The sequence below is a fragment of the Ambystoma mexicanum genome, chromosome 11 (assembly GCF_040938575.1).
Source record: "Ambystoma mexicanum isolate Mex_15411 chromosome 11, UKY_AmexF1_1, whole genome shotgun sequence".
NCBI lineage: Eukaryota > Metazoa > Chordata > Amphibia > Caudata > Ambystomatidae > Ambystoma > Ambystoma mexicanum.
In genome coordinates, this window is record NC_090934.1 from 1,082,277,692 (window position 1) to 1,082,301,336 (window position 23,645).

Here is a 23,645-nt window from a genome sequence, read left to right on the forward strand (position 1 = left end):
GTTCCATCCACATACTTCACCAGTTCCATCCACATATTTCACCCGTTCCTTCCACATATTTCACTCGTTCTATCCACATACTTCACCCGTTCCATTCACACACTACACCCGTTCCATCCACATACTACAACCGTTCCATCCACATACTACACAGGTTCCATCCACATACTACATCCGTTCCATCCTCATACTATGCCCGTTCCATCCACATACTACACCCATTCCATCCACATACTACACCCGTTCCATCCACATACTTCACCCGTTCCATCCACATACTTCACGCGTTCCATCCACATACTTCACACCTTCCATCCACATACTTCACCTTTTCCATCTTCTAAATTCAACTTTGTACAGGGAGGATATTAGGCAACCAAATTCAATTTTGCACAGAGAAGATATTAGGCACACTTCTAAATTCAACCAAGGCACGCTAATAGGCACACTTCTAAATTCAACCAGGGCAGGCTATGAGGAAAACTTCTAAATTCAACCAGGGCAGGCTATTAGGCACACTTCTAAATTCAACTTTGCACAGCGATGATATTCGGGACGCTTCAGTTCATCCGTTCCATCCACATACTTCACCAGTTCCATCCACATATTTCACCCGTTCCTTCCACATATTTCACCCGTTCTATCCACATACTTCACCCGTTCCATTCACACACTACACCCGTTCCATCCACATACTACAACCGTTCCATCCACATACTACACAGGTTCCATCCACATACTACATCCGTTCCATCCTCATACTATGCCCGTTCCATCCTCATACTACACCCGTTCCATCCCCATACTACACCCGTTCCATCCACATACTACACCCATTCCATCCACATACTACACCCGTTCCATCCACATACTTCACCCGTTCCATCCACATACTTCACGCGTTCCATCCACATACTTCACACGTTGCATCCACATACTTCACCTTTTCCATCTTCTAAATTCAACTTTGTACAGGGAGGATATTAGGCAACCAAATTCAATTTTGCACAGAGAAGATATTAGGCACACTTCTAAATTCAACCAAGGCACGCTAATAGGCACACTTCTAAATTCAACCAGGGCAGGCTATGAGGAAAACTTCTAAATTCAACCAGGGCAGGCTATTAGGCACACTTCTAAATTCAACCTAGGCAGGCTATTAGGCACACTTCTAAATTCAACTTTGCACAGCGATGATATTCGGGACGCTTCTGAATTCAACCAGGGAACGCTAATAGGCACAACTTCTAAAGTCAACCCGGGCACGCTATTAGGCATGCTTCTAAATTCAACCAGGGCACGCTATTAGGCACACTTCTAAATTCAACTTTGCACACTGCTGATATTAGGGACGCTTCTGAATTCAACCAAGGCACGCTAATAGGCACACTTCCAAATTCAACCAGGGCAGGCTATTAGACACACTTCTAAATTCAACCAAGGCAGGCTATTAGGCACATTTCTAAATTCAACTTTGCATAGCGATGATATTAGGGGCGCTTCTGAATTCAACCAGGGCACTCTAATAGGCACACTTCTAAATTCATCCAGAGCACGCTATTAGGCACACTTCTAAATTAAACCAGGGCACGCTATTGGGCACACTTCTAAATTCAACCAAGGCACGCTATTAGGCACACCTCTAAATTCAACTATGCTACAGGGAACATTTTCTAAATGCACTTTCTAAATGCAATTATGCCACAGGTATGCTATAGGACAGACTTTCTAAATGCAATTATGACACAGATAAGCTATATGGTAGACTTTTTGGACTTTGGCACAGTGATGTTATTAGTGACACTGTCTAACTTCCGCTATGCCAAAGTGATGTTGTTATAGAACGCCTATGGGGATTCACTCGAGGTACGGTGGTCTGATACAACACACACACACAAGCTTCGGGCCAATCAGGGGGCAGATGGGCGGGACTAAGGGAATGAGGAGGCTGGGAGGAAAACAGGGGCTGCGGGCGGGAAGATGGGGTGCCTTTGGCAGGAAAACTGCAACTAGGGCACGCTATTAGGCACACTTCTAAATTCAACCAGGTCACGCTATTAGGCACACTCCTAAATTCAACCAAGGCACGCTATTAGGCACACTTCTAAATTCAACCAAGGTACTCTATTAGGCACACTTCTAAATTCAACTATGCTACAGGGAACATTTTCTAAATGCAATTATGGCACAGATATGCTATAGGGCAGACTTTCTAAATGCAATTATGACACAGATAAGCTATATGGTGGACTTTCTGGACTTTGGCACAGTGACGTTATTAGGGACACTGTCTAAATTCCGCTATGCCAAAGTGATGTTGTTATATACACTTCTAAATTCAACTTTGCACAGAGAGGATATTAGAGACACTTCTAAATTCAACTTTGCACAGATAGGATTTCAGGGCACGTATCTAAGTTCAGCTTTAGCACAGTGACGCTGTTAGGGCATACTTTCTAAGTTCAATTTTAGCGCAGTGACGCTATTAGGCATATTTTCTAGGTTTAGCAATGAACACAGTGACGCTATAAGAGCACACTCAATGATGTTGGAATACCGTCTAGATTCAACATTAGCACAGTGATGCTATTAGAGTACGTTGTAAATGAAAATGTTAATCCCTAAAGGATATCTCAGAGTATTCGAGTATCTGCTGCACATATATCCCTTTACCTGGCTAGTCAACATTTCCCATCTTGGTAAGATACATGTGTCTGCAGCAGCTCTAGCAGCCCTCTGCAGTAGTCATTGAGGGGGTCATGTCTTGAGTAAACTCTTTCTGTGTGTCAATGCTACGATGCAATGAAGGATAAGCCCTTCTGTGGTGGAGGCACTGTGCTGAGAGATGAGAGGGAAGCTGTATGTGGTCCGGGGTTCTACAGGACCCCATCCTGTAAAGAAGCCGCAGGCCAAAGTAAGTACGAAACAGTTTATTTACTTAGTTTCCAGCAGTAAAGCATAAGACCCCCAACACAGTCAGCATCCAGGGTACAACTGAATAAAGCCAAGCATAAACATTGATGACATATCATTCCAGAATGGTATAAACACAAGGGATCCAATCTAGAATCACTGATATCCTGCCTGTCAGAACACAGAAAAGGCATTAGCACTTAGCAACAACAATAACAATACATAAAGCATTAGTCCCTTTATATAACACATCCCCCTCCCCTATAAAATAAAATTCTTTATTGATAAAAGCAAACAGCAGTAAAATGAACATCAAGAAGAATAAAATGAAATGCGAATGCTCTATCACTTTACTTTTGCAATTCTGGACAAACACCATATTTTTCCACTTTCCACACATGAACTGATTCCTGTTTCTACTCGCGGAGCAATCCTCAATGCATACAACCTGTCTCTCACTGCAACTCTTTTGTCCAAACCACATGCATCGGCTCCACGAATGGCATCCATAATGCATCGTTTCACTCTCTCAATCATGCCGTTGACTTGAGGACAATACAAAGGCGTTCTTTTGTGTTTAATTCCACATTTGTGAAGATACTCCATAAATAACTTCCCCACGAATTGTGGACCGTTGTCAGTGAGTATACTTCTAGGTAAACCCTCCCTCTCAAACACATCCTCCATGAATCTCCGGCAAGTAACTTCCCTCAAAATCCTAAATTCCGTCCATCTTGAAAACATATCAACCATGACTAAAATGAATCTCCCTCTACCAGCACCCATGTCAACCGGACCTAGCACATCCATGGACAAATCCTGCCACACTCCCTCTGGTATACTTGTTTTTCCCATGGGCTGTGTTACAGCTATCACGTTTTTACCTGACTTGATACAATCATTTCACGCACCAACTACCTTCTCAATTTCACGATCAATCCCTGGCCACCAGTAATCAGGTTTAACAACCTCTTTTGTCTTACACACTCCAATATGTCCTTGGTGGGCGAAATGTATTAACTTCTTCCTCAGGCTACCTGGAACCACCAACTTATCCCATCTATATAGAAGCTCTCCTTTTACGGACAGTTCGTTTCTCACTTCCCACATTGCCCTTTCTTCGCCAACTAAAAGTCTTTTCTCTGGCCATCCTTCCACCACAAAAGCCATAATACGCTTCCACATTTCAGTTGCAAAACCGTTTCATTCTCACCACACATATTACTTCTTCTGTCATCATCTTTATCTTCCACCTTCACCCTCGAGGCATGGTCGGCCTGTACATTCTCTTTACCAGTGACTACTTCTATCTCAAACTTATGACATTATATTCTGGTTACCCAGCCCGCAACTCTTCTTGAAACCTTGTCAAGACCTTTACTTTCAAAGATCGCCTTAAGTGGTCTATGATCTGTTCTCAGGATAAAATCGTGACCCCAAACAAAATTTTTCATTTTCTCTATCCCCCAATGGCATGCCAATGCTTCCTTCTCCAGTACCGAATAGTTCAATTCTGCTCCTCTCAACATGCAGGATGCATGCATTACAATCATTTCTGTGCCATCCACATCCGGCTGCAACATAACTACTCCTATTCCTGTGTCGCTGGCATCAACAGCCAGAATAGTTTTCTTTCTCGTATCAAACATTGATAAAGGTTTAGCCATGTCAATTTTTTTTTCATTTCTTCGAATTCTTTCTGACATTCGTTACTCCATTCAAATTCAACACCTTTCCTTAACAAAGCTCTTAAATTAATTATGGAGTCAGCAAATCTGTCCACAAATCGGTGATAAAACTCAATAGTGCCAAGAAATGATCTCAGTTCAGCCTTGTTCACAGGTGTTTGTGTTTTCAAAATTGATTCAACCAAATTTCTTTTCGGTTTTAAACCTTTCTCAGAAATTTCATGACCTAAATAATCCACAGTTTGTGTCATAGAAACACATTTCTCACGCCTCAATGTTATTCCTCTCATTTTGAAAATCTTAAGGACCAGGTTCAATCTTGTCTTCAACTCAGACTCATCCTTCCCACATATCAAAACATCGTCCTTGTCAGGGTCCGGCTTGACTGAATTCCACAGGAGCTGATGCTGGCCCCACAGACCCTCACTAGGAGTTCACCTCTCAACCCTTAATTATAAGCTGAGCTGAAAACCCCAAGAAAGGGAAAGGGGAATTTGGATAAAATAACAACGGAGACACTGCAGCCCTGCAACCGTCTGGTAGGCTCTGGTATCTGTGGTAAACAAATACACCTGGTTATTTATGTAATAAGAAAATTCTATTTTCTAAAAGTATTCTAAATAAACTCTAAACTCATTAACTCTTAACCTCAGTAAAAGACTTAGAGGCTATTAATCTGTGTGTGATATCTTGTAAATGTCTCTTGTGTTGTGCATACAGTTCAAACCACTTAGTCTCTCTATAATTCTAAAGTGATGGTTTTTTGCAAACACCATTTCTGGACTAAACTTTCCTCTTGCTTCAGAGTTTTCTTTAACCTTATGTAATTTTCAATGCTTTCATAGTGGCAGTCTTTCTCTGAAATATTGAAGTCCATTTGCATAAATTACATTAAGAAAATAAGCATTCTTCAACTTCCTGGAATATTGCTTCCTTATGCGTGTGAATAGTTTTCTTTATTTACATAAGAACGTATAGTTTCTTCCTTAAATAGCGTGTGCGATAAACACGTAAAAATCAGAAGACGTGAAGAATTGTCCTCGCGTTAAAAATACACACGCAATTCCTAGCAACACACGCGCTCGCGTTTTAAAAATCCACACGCGATTTTTAGCAAACACACGCGCTCGCTTTTAAAATCCACACGCGATTCTTAACAAACACACGCGCACGCTTTTAAAATCCACACGCGATTCTTAACAAACACACGCGCATAAAAAAAAACGTACACGCGATAAAAATCACGCGCGCTGGTTAAAAATGGACTCGCGCTCTATCGCTACCGAACTCACGCGGAGAGACGAAATGGATTTCACGTAAAACAGTTCACGCGCTTAAAACCACTCGCGCTTCACCAAAATGGACTCGCGCTCTATCGCAAACCCACACGCGCTTTTCCGTGAGACGTCATTTACGTTAAAATGGACACGCGCTAAAATTCACTCGCGCAATCTTTTGGACACGCGCTCTATCGCTCCGAATACACGCGCGTCTTCAAAAAACACGTAAACAACAACTTGCGAGCTCGCGCACACATTTAACAGTCTTTAAGAGCATTACACGCAGTTAATTTCATTTAAACTCCTACGCATATCTTCAAACTTGTCTTCCTTAATAATAACTTCAACTGTAAATGTCTCTTTTCTCAAAATGACTTTGAAATTTGGTTGACCTTTTAAATGTTCTTAAAAAAAATGAAAGTTCACTGTGACAATTTTAAATCTTTAAAGAAACGATCCCACCTGATGACTTCTTGTTTCAAATGGATCAGCAAACGAAATTCTTACTTCTTTAGTTGATCTTCTGAGCTCTGAAAAGGCCTTACTTAAGGAGCTTAACTAAAACACAACCAGTCACTGAATTTCTCTGGATGAAAGGCAGTTTAGAATCTTGCTCACCTCCCAAGAATCAAACCCATTGTTCTCTCCACCAATCAGGCAAACCAAACATATCGTTGTTCCTTTAACCAATCAGATTTAGTTTCTTTCGCTCCATCTTGACTTGGGCAAGCACAATGTTAATCCTATGAACAAACTCTTCCTGTTACTAACCCAGCCAGTTCTAAAAGCATAACTAACCCAACCAGCTCTGAAGGCACAATGTTAATCTTGTTACTCTTCCTGTTCCTAACCCAGCCAGTCCTGACAGTCCTGAAAGCACCACACTCCACCAACATCCTTCAACAATCTGTCCGTAACCTTCTGGAATACAGACGACGCTGATACCAATCCAAATGGCATGCACTTGAACTGATAGATTCCCTCATAAGTAATAAAAGCTGTCAATTTTCGTGAGTCTTCACCTAGACTGATTTGATGATACGCACTCGCCATATCAAGTTTAGCAAAGTATTTTGCACTCCCTATCCCACTCAATAACTCTCCCATATTGGGAAGAGGATGGCGATCCGCTACCACACATCGATTAAGTTCCCTCAAGTCGATGCATACTCTCAAATCCCCATTACTCTTCTTCACCACTACAACGGGGGATATCCATTCTACTGCTCTAGCCGGCTCAATGATTCCCTCTTTCTCCAGTTTTATCAACTCATCACGCACAGCCTTCCGCATAGACAGAGGCAACGGTCTAAGCTTAGAGGCAACGGGACTGCTCCCTCCTTTTATCTCAATCTTGTGAACCATCCCCTTGAGGCATCCCACCTTGTTACAGAATACTTCAGGATACCTAGCTACCATCTCACATTTGGCTCTATTGCTGTTAAGTGCAAATGGATCACTTACATTGAGAACTTGCTCCTCACTATTGGGATCTAATTTGATTCCCAAGCCCCTTTGTTCCTTCCAACCCAAAAGAGGTTCACCTCTTTTTGTGACATATATTTTCCTGTGTGTCATCCTACCCTTGAACTTGAATTCCGCTACACAACATCCCAAAATTTCTATTTTATCACCATTGTATCCTCCTGGTGTTTTATCGGAGGGAACTAAACGCCTAATATCACCTCCAATTACATTTTCAAAGACAATTTTGGATACCAACGTAATTTTTGAACATGAATCAGCAAGCATTTTAACTGAATGACCATTTACTTCTATCCACGCTGAGGGATGCTCACATTCATCAGACCCCGAGCACTTTACCATGTGGCCTGTAACTATCTCGCTCTCAGAAACATCAGCTTCTTCAGACGACATACCATCATATTCTTCAATTAAAAGTGTTCCCTTCCCACCACCACTTCGATAATTTTTACAGCAGTTCTCAAAGTGCCCCCATTTCTTACACAAACTACAATTCACACGTCTTCCAGGGCAAATGGGAGATGTGGATATGTGTTGTGAACTCCCACAATGAAAACACAATCCATCCTCTCTCTTTACATTAGATTGGGTAGTATCTCTTTGAGAGCGTTTGTTAGGTTCCTCACCACCTCCACCTTTGGTTTGGGTATTCTCATGACGTTTATTGGGCTTGGTTTTAAATTTCTTCTTCTCCTTCGAGCAACCACCCTTCTTGTCGCCAACTATCAACACCCAGTGATGGCTTATTTTCTTGAAGAGACAGTTTCGCTACGCACTGCAGGGTATGCTCAATTCTCTCCGCTATACTAATAACCTCATCTAAATTGGGATCATCCTTCAACCAAATTTCCTCTCGTATTTTATCATTAGAGCAATGAATCATAAATCGATCTCTTATATGTTCTTCCAGTCCACCCCAAATTTACAATTTAGTGCTAAATGCCTCAAAGCAGTTACATAGTCTTCAACAGATTCTCCCTCATGTTGACACCTCATGCCAAAGTGATATCGCTCCAATACAGTGCTTGTTTTTGATTCAAAATGCTTATCAAGTTTGATTAACGCTAGATCAAAATCATTTGTCCCCTCTTCCAAATCTAACCCAGCAATATCAGGAAGAGTGTCATATATCCTCTGACCTTCATAGCCCAAGAAATGCATTAGCATAGCTACTTTGCGCTCTACTGACATTCCATTTCCACACGTGGCTTTAACATAATGAAGAAAACCTTTCTTCCAAGGGGCCCACTTGATTTTTGGCGGGCCTGGTGTAGGCATAAACACCTGAGGACCAGGTACCCCAGACAAAGCCATGTCTGTCTTTCACTCTTAGAAAGTATGAAAAGCAGTAGCTTCTATTGGGATTGGAATGCAAGGGAATGCACTCACTGCACCAGCGTCCAAATATTAACTAGGAACTCGTGGAGGTGTGTCAGATGTCACTGAGAGCCTTAACTCTCCCAATTGAGGAAACTTCCCATGACAGATCCTCTGTGGGACTAGTTTTCCCAGTCAAAAGTAGAGTAGTCTTCCAATTTTAAGAACGCTTCCTCATCTGAGAAATCACACTTCCTGCAAAATGTTTTAGGAACACTTCCTCCTCTGAGAAATCACACTTCCTGCATAAGTAAAATAGTTTCCCAATTTTAGGAACACTTCCTCATCTGAGAAGTCACACTTCCATCCTCAGGGAACGGACACTTCCTCACCTGCGTTGCATCTGAGTATCATTCAACTCGCTCGCCTTCCCACACGGGCCCTGGGCGAGCCTTCGTTATTTTCCTGTATTACACTACTGCCGGCGCCACATCCACGTTCAGGCAGTCAGACTTTTGAGACTGGCAACTCCGTTTCGAGCCAAACTTGAGGCTGGCACGGGGCTCCTCCAAGACCCATGCGGCAGGGCTCGCCTAATCCCCCTCAGACAAACTTTTCCAGCGTCTGATGGTGTGAGCTTATCCACAAGCTCAGGGGATAGTCCTCCTGGATGCCGGGTCCCGCAGGCCACCCTGGACTGTTCTTCTCCAGCACCTCTTTTGGGCAGTTGGGGGTCTTAGCTTCAGCAGGGATTCATCCTTATCCCATCCTCGTCGCCATTGTAAAGAAGCCGCAAGCCAAAGTAAGTAGGAAACAGTTTATTTACTTAGTTTCCAGCAGTAAAGCATAAGACCCCCAACACAGTCAGCATCCAGGGTACAACTGAATAAAGCCAAGCATAAACATTGATGACATATCATTCCAGAATGGTATAAACACAAAGGATCCAATCTAGAATCACTGATGCCCTGCCTGTCAGAGCATAGAAAAGACATTAGCACTTAGCAACAACAATAAAAATACATAAAGCATTAGTCCCTTTATATAACACATCCCCAAGAGAAGAGAAAACCATGCTGGGACATGGCACTGGCCCACCTTAAGACCCACACCAATCCTGTCTTGGTCCATGAACTAAGACAGAACAAATAGATTTGGATGAGAGAGGAGGTTTGATGCTTCCTAACCCTTTCACCTTGCAGTCGCTATTGGCAGCAAGGATGTAGAGCGTGTACCCTTAAAAGCTAGATGTGCTCAGACGACAGGCAAAGACAATCAAGTAGCACACTCTGGAACAATACACGGATGTTCATATCCATCAATTACATAATTTGATGGTGGGGAGACGTTATATGTTGACATACACACAGGCGGCTTCCCGTTGCCAAATGTTCATCATTTGCACAGCTGAGTGCAAAAGTACACGGGGGAAAAGGGGGCGTACACATGTGTACACCCCCTTTGCCCCTGCACCTTTGTACTCTGCCGTGCATAGCGAGTAAACTCTACCTGGCATGCTTGTATGCCAGGCAGTGTTTTCTTTTAATTGTGAGTGTTGCTTGCCTTGCGAGCATGGCAAGCAGCGCTTACAATTACAATTAAACGCTGCCCAGCATGCTCACATGTCGGCAGCATTTAATTTTCATTGTGAACACTGCTTACCAAGCGTGCATCATGGCAGCATGCGCAATAGAACCCTATGGAGTCCGCCTGCCTTATGCACCAGCATAAAGCAGGCAGACTCCATAGGGATCTCCAGCATTTGCACTGGCATGAAAATCTATGCCCGCTTAAATGCTGAAGAATAGGTATGGCGGAGAGGAAGGAAGGCAGCGGAAACGCAAGTTGCGTTATGCCCCTCCTCGCTGCCATACAAATGATTGAATATGTGGCGTGGGTTGAATGGAAGGCATTAAATCCTTACTCAAGGCTTTTAGGCTTCCATTACCGCTACGCCACAATAGAACATGAACTCCATTGAGTCCAGCACCCGATTCTCCCAGAAGAATGCAGACAAAGCAGGGGTTGCTGCTACGGATGTCGACCACACAAACATGCTGCATAAAATGTTCCTGTAACGTGCACTACAGGGGTATATATCTCAAGTAACTTACAATCGAGGGAAGTCACTCTCCTGCCTCAGACTAATTTCCATCTTCCCAATAAGCCTCATGCTTTCCATGCACTTCAATGGTGATGTTCTCCCCGTCTCTCTCCTCCCTACTCCCCACCTCCGAATAGGTGTAGCATTGGCCTAGCACACTGGGGGTGTGCAAGTGTGGTGAATTCTGGGAAACGTTAATTGTAGAGTCCCAACGGCTGCAGAAGGTATCCTGTTCTCGGAAATCAAGCTTGTTCCTTCACTGTTTTGGGGACTTCCTGGCTTCCTGAGTACCCATTTTCCACAGAATGTCCTAACAAATCCCAGAAGTTACAAAAGGATGCAGGTCGTGTGGTCAAAAATGTTGTAAGAAGGGAACATATTTCGGAGCATAAGAGAGATCACCATTGGCTCCCAATAGTATCCCAGATTCAATTTAAACTCAAGACTATGGTGCATAAGTGCCTATTTGGATCAGCGCCCTTTTACCTTAAGCAAAGCCTAACGCAACACACTATTGGGAGAACTACTGGCTCGAAAAACATTTTTTACTTCTGTTTCCTAAGAAGTTGAAGACCCTGTTGTTTTTTAAATTCCTGGCTTTTATGTGGTTCCAGGCTGGAAATCACTGCTTTTTTGCAATTGAACAGTTAACTGTTGTCCTATGTCTTTTTGTGCGCTTTGACGCCTACGGGCTTTAGCTTGTTACAAATCTAAACAGTAATAGTAAATAGTAGAGGAATTGGGTCAAATTTGGGGCAGGGAGCCGTTACGTGTTGAAATACACATAACGTGTTGACAAACACATAGGCGGCTCCCCACCACCAAATGTTTGTCATTTGCAAACTGGGGTGCAAATGTGTGGCGCAAAAGGCAGCGTACATGCTTGCATGCCAGGTAGCATTTACATTTACTTGTGAGCAGCGCCCGCCATAGAAGCATAGCAAGCAGCGCTCACAATTACAATTAAATGCTGTGCACCACGCTTGCATGTTTAATTGTAATTGTACAAGCTGCCTGCCATGTGAGCATGACAGGCAGCACGTGCAGTGGACCACTATGGGGTCCGCCTGCTTTATGCTTGTGCATAAAGCCAACAGACTTAATAGAGATCTGCAGCATGGCAGAGAGGAAGGAAGGCAGCGGAAATGGAAGTGCCGTTCCGCCTCTCCCCGCCCTTTCTAAATGAGCGTAATTGCCCTGAGGGCACCGCTTACGTTTGCACTTAGAATTTTCGTCATTTGCTCTGCAGAGTGCATATGAGAAGTGTAAAGGGGCATCAGAATCCTCTTTACACTTTACTATTAGCACTCCACAGTGCCGCAAATAGAGTAAATCTGCCATGTACGCATGGCAGGGAACGTTTACAATGATTTCATATGGAAAGCGCCTGCTTTTTGTTGGGGCAAAAAGTAGGCGGTTTCCATAGGAAATCATCTTTTATATGCCAGCATGATAATCTCATGCTGGTGAAAAACGATTTTTTTTTAAGGCGGATGGCAAACGTGAGGCAGGTGCGTAACTTACATTACAGCCCTGCCTCAAAAAACAATGATAATCCCCCATAGCGTGGATGGAGGCGTTACGACAGGTATAACACAGTGACAACCACTTTAGCACTTCCTTTTATGGTCCGAGTCCCTCTTTGTTCACAGAGAGAATGTTTCAAGTTAGCCACATGGGAGCTCTTTTTCCATAGGGAGCGTAACGTTAATGCAAGGCATTGTAAGGAAGGCATGGTATCGACAGTAAGACAGACACAAGTGACCACAGTTCAAGGGTGTTTATTAAACTTCAACAAGGGTGTGATAAGTGCCTATCGAATCCTAAATCTACAGATGGCAGCAAGCTACGACCATCAAATTAATATAATGCAGTGCTAGTGGAGTCTCGTCAAAATAAAAGGGCATGTACTATAAAAAATTATTGGCAATCCTTACTGCTAAATACAAATAGTGTGGGGTAGTGTTCATGAAAAAGAAGAACAAGTTACTTCTTATCTTGTAACGTTCTTTCGATGGGATATTCCTCCGACGTATTCCTTATCTTTGATGTTATCCATTGCAGCTTGCTGGCCTCTGACATTTTTTCAGTAGAGGGCTGTGCGTGTCGACGTCCCTCGAGTTGGTGTCCCTCGACAGCCTCCGTATTGGCGCCAACGTCATCGTGCGTATAAATAGACTCACGCAGCGTCCGTTGCCCAGTTCCATTTTGAAGCTTAAAATTAGCTTTGCATGAATTGGTTATTGACCTTGAAGGAGCGTAAGCTGCAACTACAAGGGAAGGTTTATTGCGGGGATGGATGGGAGGGGCGATAAGGAATACGTCGGAGGAACATCCCATCGAAAGAACGTTACAAGGTAAGAAGTAACTTGTTCTTCGAAGGGATTGTGTCCTCCGACATATTCCTTATCTTTGATAGCCTCCCATAGCAGTGATGTAAAGAGGAGGTGGGAGTAAAATTGGAATATTTCCCTTTAAGAACGTACAAAATGTAACACAGCTTTCCCAAATCTTGTCTCCTGGCTAGAGGAGGAATCCAGGCTGTAAAATTTTGTAAAGGTATGTGCGGACGACCATGTGGCAGCCGCACAAATGTTTCGAATTGGAACCCCTCTTTGGAGAACCAAAGAGGCTGCAATACCTCTTGTTGAATGAGCCCTAAGATGTTGAGGGGGTTCTTTCCCTGCCAATTTGTAGCATTCTAGAATGGTTAAAATAATCCATCTTGAAATGGTTTGTTTCGTGATTGGCAATCCTAATTTGAGTCCGGCATAACCTACAAACAGTTGGTCTGCTTGCCTTATCCTAGCAAGTCTGCTGATATAAAAACTCAAGGCGTGCCTTGGACCCAGCCTATGTAACCTCTCTTCCTCTTTCCCTGGGTGGGGAGGAGGATAGAATGAAGGTAAATGCGTAATGTGGAATTCAGTAACTACCTTTGGGAGAAATTTAGGCTTCATTTGTAAAACAACAATTGTCTTTATGAAAGGTTGTATGAGGAGGTTTGCAAGATAGAGCTTGTAATTCGCTAACTCTTCTGGCAGATGTTAAAGCCACTAAGAATACTGTATTAAGGGTGAGAAACCTTAATGAACAAGAATGGAGAGGTTCAAAAGGAGTACCCATCAGAAAATGTAAGACTAGATTTAGGTCCCACAATGGAACTTGAAAAGGCTTTGGGGGGAAAAGCATTAGTTAACCCTTTCAGGAATTGGATTACCGGGGTAATTTGAAATATGAAGGCTCCTCCGCATTGCGCTTAAAGATTGACAGCGCTGCGAGGTAACCCTTGATCGTAGCAACTTGAAGACCTGAATTTGCTAAGTAGAGTAAGAAAGATAACACCATTGGTGTACTGCATGAGAAGGGTTTGACATTCTTTTCTCTACACCAGCTGCAGAATTTGTTCCAACAGCAGCGGTATAAAGTCTTTGTTGCTGGCCTTCTAGCTGAAAGCAACACCTCCATGACGTCATCCGGGAGATCCCAATCCTTGTATCTCAACCTTTCAGAAACCAAGCGTGAAGGTTGAGGGTTCTGATGTCTGGATGGAGAACCTGACCTCCCTTCTGCGAGAGAATATCCTCCCGAATTGGAGGGTAGATGGACATGTCCAGAAGGTCCGGGTACCACGTTCTCCAAGGCCCAATCCGGGCCAATTAGGATCATAGTTTTCCGGAATCTTTTGAACCTTCTGATCATTTGAGGAATGACAGGAACTGGAGGAAAGACATACGGAAGTGAAAACTCCCAGTCTACTACGAACGCGTCCCCTAGAGCTCCTCTCGGGGGAAATTCCCTTGAACACAACTGATCGCACTTCCTGTTGATGCTGGTGGCGAACAGATCCACTTGAGGGGTTCCCCAAAGGGCGAAGATCTCTTGAAGGACTTCCTGAGCTAGCTCCCATTCGTGGGAGACTGTGCTCTGCCTGCTCAGAGTGTCCGCCGTCAAGTTCTTCTCTCCGGCTAGGTGAACTGCCGATAGAGTGATTCCTTCTTGAATTGCCTAAAACCAGAGCTGCATTGCCTCTCTGCACAGTGGGAGTGACCCTACACCTCCTCTTTTGTTGAGGTAGTGCATGGCCACTGTGTTGTCCGTCATTATCAGGACATTTTTCCCCTGTACTGATGGCAGAAAAGCTTTCAGCGCTAGTCTGATTGCTCTCAGCTCCAACAGGTTGATATGTAGTCTGGGCTCCGATGGAGACCAACGAACGCTGATGGTCAAGTCGTTGGCATGGGCTCCCCACCCTGTGAGTGAGGCATCCATGACTACTGTTATCTCCGGCCATGGTTGCCAAAACTGTTCTCCTTTCAAAATGTTCTCCCGACAGGCCCACCACTGAAGGTCTCGAGCCACTCTCTCTGGGACTTGAAGGAGATCTGACATTCTTCCTGAGAATTGAGACCATTGGGTTCTTAGTGCCCACTGGAGGGATCTCATTCTCAGGCAAGCCTCTGGCACTAGGAAGATGCAGGATGCCATGAGGCCTAGCAACCTCAAAAAGTCGAAGGCTGGAAGACGTTGGGCATTTTGAAACTTGTTGACCATCTGCAGAATATCTTGAGCCCTCACCTCTGGTGGCAAGGCTTTCCCCAGGGAAGTGTCGAGGACCACTCCAATGAACTGGAGTCTCTGTCATGGTATCATCTGTGACTTCTTTAAGTTAAGGGAGAAGCCCAGCTTGTGAAGGAAGTGGCAGACATAATCTAGCTGGATCTGAGCTTGTTCCGAAGATACTGCTCTGATCAACCAATCTTCCAGGTAGGGGTGAACATGGATCTCTTCCCTTCTTAGACTTGCCGCCACTACCGACATTAGCTTGGTGAAGACCCTCAGGGCGGAGGTCAGCCCAAATGGCAGAACTCGAAATTGATAGTGAGAGTTGCCAATTGCGAACCTCCTGAAGCTGGAGGGCCTGGAGGATCTGAGAAAGAGTTACCATCTTGAACTTGTCTTTCCTGAGGAATTTGTTCAATTCTCGCAAGTCCAAGATGGGTCTTAGTCCTCCGTCCTTCTTTGGTACTAGGAAGTAGGGAGAATACCAACCCTTGTTCCTCTCTGCTACGGGTACCGGCTCTATGGCACCCTTCTCTAGCAGGTCTATAATCTCCTGCATAAGGAGCGGATCTGGAAACTTCAAAGAGTTGTTCCCTGGTGGATGACTCTGAGGGATATGTAGGAAGGGCAGGCAGTAACCTTGGGCAACTGTCTCCAATGCCCAAGCATCTGACGTAATAGCCTGCCATTCTACCAGATGTTGAGTTAACCTGCCCCCTACTGGTGTCTTGGGAGGGGAGACCTCAGAGGGGTTTTGAAGCGGCTGACACAGATGCCGAGGGTAAAGTGGCACCTGCTGCTGCGGCTTTTGTACCTTTTCCCCAGCTACCACGGGTGAATAGTTTCTGGCCCCTTTGAGCTGGCTGTCCTCTGCCTTTTCCGAATGCGGAGTAAAAGCGAAAGGACCTACCCCTCCAGAAAGCTCCTGAGGGGCGATTCGGAGTCTGCCGGATTGCAGCCCCAAGAGATTTCGCTGCTGCCTTGGATGTTTGTAATGTCTCCAGGCTGTCATCAGCCTTCTTACCAAATAAAGAAGTGCCGTCAAAGGGCATGTTCAAAAGTCTAGCTTGTACATCTGGAGCAAAACCAGACTTCCGCAACCACGCAAATCTGCGGATTGTGGTACTTGCTGCCAGGGCCCTGCTGATACTGTCAGCAGAATCAATGCCTGTTTGAAGGGATTCGCACATTGCATCCTTTCCATCCCTGATGAAGTTTAAGAATGCTTCCCTTTCTTCTCCTTCCGGGAGGCAGTCAACCGCAGATGCAGCACACTCCCAAAGTGTATGGCTGAATCTTGCTAGCGTGCAAGTGGCGTTAATAGATTTAAGCGCCATGCTACATGCCGAAAAGACCTTCTTTGACATGGCATCAAATCTTTTATCATCCCTGTCCTGTGGAATAGTAAGTTATGCAGACCTGCTATTTGATGAAGTTGCTGCCTGTACAACTAAACTCTCTGGAGTTGGATGCTTGCTCAAATATTCTGGATCTGAAGCAGATACCCAGTATTTAGCAGAAAGTTTCTTGTTCACTGCCGAGATAACTTCAGGAGTTTCACAATTTGCAGATATTTTTCTCTGCAGGGCAGTATGAAAGGGAACTACAGGATCCTCCTGAGGACCTTTATCTAAAATATCAGTAATGTCATCCTGTTGAAAAGAAGGTGTAGGTGCAGACCACCCCATGAATTCAACTATCCTGGTCATCAGAGCCCTATAAGGGGTCTCAGCATGCTCCCCAGGGTCTGGTTTAGCAAACTCTACTTCTGGAAAAGTATCTAAACCACTTGCCTCATGTAGAGAGTCCTGAAGGTCTTTTAAGCTGTTCTCTTCAGAGATTAATTCCTCTGGCATGGGTGTTGTAGTCCTTTGTAAACCAAAGGGTCTCTTATGGTCGGAATCCTCCCCTTCCTCATATATAGAGGACAAGGCTCTAAAATAGTCAGACCTAGGATATGGTTTAAAACCCATTTCTAAAGCAGAAGGAGCCAAACTGGTTGTCACTGGCTGAAAAAATGTCGAGGTTGTCGACGTGGAAGTCAAAGGCTTTGACAATCCCGAAAAGGACGTCGAAAAAGTTTGAAAAGACCTTGATGTGCTCGAGAGGATCGGGATCCTACTCGGTCTCGTCGAAATTGTCGACGGCATCCTCGATGTAATGGTCGAAATCCTTGACACCTCTACTGTCTGAGATGTAGTGACAGTTGTAGGTCTGTCTTTTATTGGAGTCAACAGTGGCGTCGAAGACAGTGTCGATGTAACCGATTTATGCATCGAAGGGCTCTTCGACAAAAGGCGTCACTGACGCAGATATACGCGTCGAAGCAACCTTCGACGATGGCGTTGATGACGCGGTTTTACTGCCTTTACTCGAGGGTTCATGACACCCTCGGGCAGTTTCTCGCGCCGGGTTCGACGACTCGCGGCGTTTTGACTTTTGGGCTTTTCACCCAGGGTATCACCTTTAGACGTCTCCGAGGGGGTCGAGGCCGCTTTCTCGAAGACGCTAAGCATTTTCATACGGAATTCCTCCCACTTAGCTGGAGAGCTGTGTTTCGTGGGCAGGTGACCCTTTCTGGGGAGGTAGAGGAAGAAGAAGAAGAGGGAGATCTACGACACCTCTTCTTAGAGTGTTTTGATCTCGAAGACTGATGGGAACTGCTTCGAGACCTTGAACAGGAATGTTTCTTGTGACGACGAGGAGACAAATGTCTTGACTCTGCCGAAGAAATTTTGAGGGAGTAGAAGTTTTAAGAGTCTTACCTCTTTCTAGCTTCCCCTTACGCTCCTTCAAGGCTTTCGCCGTCATGGACATACAGTCCTCGCATTCCGAACAGTGATGCTCCGATCCTAGGCACCAGAAACAGATCCTGTGAGGATCCGTCAATGACATTTTCTTCCCACAGTAACAACACTTTTTGAAACAGGACCGTGGGGTCGATGGTTCGGATGAAGAAGCCATCGAATTTAGATGATATCTTCGAAGAATAAGCAGAATCTTCCTGAGAAAAAGAACTGAGCGACACGTTTCCGAGGCCCAAGAAGCGCGGAAAAACAGAACTGAACAATGGACGCTGCGCAAGTCTATTTATACGCACGAAGATGTCGGCGCCGATACGGAGGCTGTCGAGGGACACCAACTCGAGGGACGTCGACGCGCAGCGCCCTCTACTGAAACAAAAATTTCCAAGCCAGCAAGCTGGAATGGATAAAATCAAAGATAAGGAATACGTCGGAGGACACAATCCCTTCGAAAGAAGTGTTCACAAAATGATATGTCAGGATTTTCATGCCGCTGGCCTCCCTGCCACAGGTTTTCAGCACGGGACAAGGCAGTTCACTCGAGCAAAGCAGACACTCTGGTTTCTTCGGCACGAGGATACAGTTCCATTACCAGCATCAGGACCTTCTATGCCCAAGTCTCTTTACTTATCAAAGTCTCTTTATTCAGAGGGACTGATGTATCAAAACAAAACACAAAGTTCTTTTCCTCCTATAAGTATTCAATTCAGGTGATTCACCCTGGATCCCCCTCAGCCAAGCTCACATCCCTTTTATATCACAATCGTTACTGTGGATCCCTCTCTTCTGGTCTCAGATCCCCCTTTTTACAATGTTCAAAGAATATTCTTTGTCAGGTTTTTTTTTTTTTTATTGATATTTTATTTCTATCGCGCTCATACACAAGTGTTTCAGAGCGCGACAAGGCAAGGGAGGGGAACAGGGGAGAACAAAACAACAATCTTACTAGGCCCAGTGACATTGAGAACGCGCAAGTGCATGGGATCGGGAGGAGGGGAAAAGTGCATGGAAGGGGGGAGAGTTGGAAAGTGCGAAGCAGAGGAGAAACAGATAAATAACAATAAAAAAATAATAAAGGCAACAAACAGTGGTAATGCAGCCAGCAATTTGCAAGTGCTAGGTTTAAGGCAGCAGACAGGGTAGGTCTGATAAGTGCAGGAAAAAAGAGGGGGGGCTGTTTGTATACAGACCCCAGTGCAAGGGGTGGCCCGGAGGCAGTGCGGGAGGGTGGCAGGATGAGCACGTACCTGGGCCCAAAAGACAGAGGGTGGTCAGGTGCACGGTGCCAAGAGAGAACAGATCAGCAGGGGAGAGGGGGAGCGAAGGCAGAAGAAAAGAGGAAGGCCTTGAGGTGCTTCTGGAACCGGAGATGTTCTCCTCAAGTTTTAGAGTGGCAGGGAGGCTGTTCCAGAGGGAGGCCCCAGCCGAAGACAAAGATCTACCCCCAGCTCGTTTCTTAGAAAAACGACTGACCCTGAGTGAGTTGGAGGTAGAGGAGCGAGGAGCTCGAGAGGGGAGGTATTTGTGGAGGGATAGCTGAAGGTATTTTGGACCCAGGCCCCAGAAAGCCTTGTAGACAATGTAGAGGGTTTTGAATTTAATCCTTGCATCCACTGGGAGCCAGTGGAGAGATTTCAGAGCTGGAGAGATACGATCACAAGGCTTGAGGCCAAGGAGAAGTCTCATAGTCCTGTTCTGGATTAGTTGCAGAGGGCGGAGAGTAGAGGCAGGTAGATTAAGATAGAGGCTGTTACAATAGTCCAAGCTAGAGAGAACCAGAGCTTGAGATACCATGAGCTTCTGGGGGAAGGAGAGGAAAAGCAGAGTACCTCTGAGGAGGTGCAGTCGGAAATATGACTTTTTATAGACCTCAGAGATGTGGGCGGAAAAGGGAAGGGTGGAGTCAAAGATGACCCTGAGGTTTTTAGCCTCGCAGGTGGGGGTAGGAGGAGGGCCAAGGGAGGCTGGCCAGAGAGTGAGGGGAAAGGATGGTGAAGGTGTGCCCATGAGGAGGATCTCTGTCTTGCTGGCATTCAGACAAATATCATTGGCGGCACACCAATCTTGAATGGCAGTTAGGCAATCAGAGATGAGCGAGGGAGAGGAGGTGGCAGAGGGCAGCCTGAAAATGAGTTGAGTGTCGTCAGCGTAGCACTGGAAATTTGAGCAGAAAATGGCAATGCAGTGGGCGAGAGTTGCCAGGTATTGGTTGAAAAGCCAGGGCGAGAGGGAACACCACAGGTAGAGAGGAAGATAGATGAAAGGAAGGTCCCAAGTTGGACCTGGGAGGGTCGATCTGAGAGGAAAGAGGTCAGCCAAGCCAGAGCCTGATCAGTGATACCCAGGTTTTCATGGAGACGGTTGAGCAGGATGGTATGGTTGACCGTTTCGAAGGCAGAAGAGAGATCGCGGAGGATGAGGACAGAGGGAATGTTAGAGTCAAGGTTGGTGAGCAGATCTTCACAGATGTTTAGGAGAGCAGTTTACGTGCTTCTGGCAGCTCTGAAGCCAGACTGGTGGTCATGGAGACACCCAACAGAAATGGAATGAAGGTTAAGCTGAGAGATGGCCAACTTTTCCACGAGTTTGCCAAGAAAGGGAGTAATGGAAATTGGGCGATAGTTAGCTGGACAAGAAGGATCAGCTGTGGGTTTCTTGAGAAGAGGATGCACAAAGGAGTGCTTCAGAGGGGAGGGGAAGGATCCAGAGGCAAAGGAGTGGTTGCAAAAATCAGCAAGGGTGACTCACCGTTCACACCAGATCCCCCTCAGCCGGGCTCAGATCCTTCCTCTTACACAATTAGTCTCCCTCAGCCAGACTCAGACCAATTTCAGTTAGCCTCAAACTAACTAAGACTTTCGAATGTGCAGAGGGTTTAACTTCACCAGTTGCAGGACCACTTTGATCTCAAAATTCCCTTCTCACAGTTTGCTTTAACAAAAGCTCTCAGCTGATCTCCTTCCGCCGGCGCGGACCAACTTCATTTATATGGTTTAAAAGTCTTTGGACTTCATGTACCAGAATGCACTTTTCATCCACTTTCACCTTCCTTTTTGGGTCCCGGCCACTTGCCCGATTTGCTTGGTGCCTTCCTTCATGCGCTCTGCTTCCCACCTACTTGCCCAAGCTTCTCTCACTCTCTCTCTCGCTTTTGATAAGACTCACCAGGCAGCGTTGCGAGGTCAGCAGCTCCGCCCTTTGGCATGGGGATGAGGTTAGGGTCTTACCACCTGACCCTCTACTTCCTTGGGGTCGGCACTGGCCCAACGGAACAAGCAATTGTCGGGACCTCAACAGCAAGGTCCTGACTGCCTGAGTTCTACAAACAGGAGGCACGGCTCCTGTGACATGCTGCAGCCTTTCCTTCTCACTGGGCCTAGCGTCGCTGCATGCTGTCCTCCTCTGGATTCACCTCACAGCTCACAGCCTCTTGGTTTCTCAGCTCCAGACAATCTTCCCAGCTTGCTTTTGGTGTTTGGGATTTGAAGAGGGATCCTCTGCCGGCCTCAGCCTTGCAGCCTCCCTCTTGCTCTTCCAACTGCATCTGACCGTTCATCACCAGCAGCTTCCCTTTATTCACCTGTGTGATGTTAATGGGTAGCAGGTGTGTGATTAGGGGTTTGTCTGCCTGACGCTGCCTGACTTCATTAAGCCTGCTGCCAGAGAGTTGTAGTCAGTCTGAGTGGGTTTTTCACTGGTAATCTTCACCCCTCCAGATCGCCTCTTCTTCTTCCCAGTATTATGCGAATATGGGTGAGGGGTGGCGGGGGGGCAGCGGGGTAGATTTAGTGTGTTGGAAAATACCCCAAAAAGACAAAGGGGTTGTGTGGTTGAGGGTAATGGGTGAGAGGGGAATACTGTGTCTCGCCTAGGGTATTCCCATGAGAAATTACCTCAGACTCCCCTACCTGGGTGATCCTCCATGCACTGGTCCACCCCCCAGGGTCTGGATCCAAAGGCGATGGCTGTACCCTGGCCACCCGAATATAGGATTCTTGGAATCCAAATGGGAGAATCCCCCTAGATTTCTCACGGCGTACAAGCCGAGTAAGGCTTTTATGCCTTCCATTAACGTGAAGCCACATTTTCAATCATTTGTAGGGCAGAAAGGAGGGGCGGAACACAACTTGTTTTTCCAACAGCTTCCCTCTTCTCCGCCATACAAATGCTCCAGCATTTGCACCTGCATGCATTTTCACGCCTAACGCAAATGCTAGAGATCCCTATGGGGTCCGCTGCTTTGAGCATCAGCATAAAGCAGGCAGTCCCTAGAGGAATCCATAGTAAACGTTGCATGCTATGCAAGGATGGTCGGCGATGTTAACTCATTTGCATGACAGAGTACAAATGTGCAGGGGAAAAGGCAATGTAAACACATGTATGCCACCTTTTACCCTGCACATTTGTACTCCGCCGTGCAAATAACCAAAATTTGGCAGCAGGGTCCTGGCTACGCCTGGGTGCAAAGATACCAGTGCCCTGCCGCAAAATTACGAAATTATATAAAATGAGCTCCACAGTGTTAAAACAAATAATAATTATACCACATCGAGACCATGAAAAAGACTGAATATGTACCCTGTTATTATGTGGAACACAAAGGCACAGCGCCACGGGACATCCCCCGTCAGAAGGAATGGCTCCAGAGTTTAAATAAACCCCCTTCTGGGAAGATGTCAGTTATCCACCACTACCCATGCCACAAGACTATTGAGGCTGTGTGTCTTTTGCTAGCTATCCATAGGTCTTCGGTTGGGGTCTTCAATGATTGCTGAACGAGGACGAAGGCTGTGGTGTGACATGCTGCATTCGCTCCATCTCGATGACGACTATGTTGAGTGCTCTGTCACAGATGGCTCCAAAACTTCACAAAGAATGTACTTTTATGGTGATTTATTAAAAGTGTAGGCAAATGGTATGGAAAGACTGGGTCAGTTGAAACTAAGTGGGTCCCTATGGCTCTCTCGACCTCCATGTGGGCTCTCTCGGCCCTAGCCCAGCAATCCCTAGTCCCCAGAATGTTCCCAATGTAAAGCACTCTAACCCTACTGTCTAGGTCTTTTCAAATCTGGGAAGAAAACCTAAAGGCTGTGGTCTTTTTTATCTAGCTCTGGCAGGGAATTTCTAAGTCATCCTCTCCCTTTTGTCAGCAGACTGATTTCACTGGGGTTTCTCCATTTGCCCTCCCTCGCTCCCTCTCCTTCTCCATCCCTCCTTCTATATCTATCTCTGCGTTCCTATCTCTGAGATCTTCCTACTCTAGCTACGTCTCTAGCTTCACTCGTCTCCTCTTTTCTACCTGCCTTCGCTCCTTCCCCAATCTCTTCTCCTTTCTCTCTCTATGGATCCCACTCTCCTTCGCTTCTCTCCTCTCCTTCTTTCTATTCTCAATCCGCTATCTACGTCTCTGTTTCGAGATCTTATCGCAGTGTCTACGCCTATCTCTTCAAGCTATCCCCCTACTTCTACACTCCACCCTCACCACTAATCA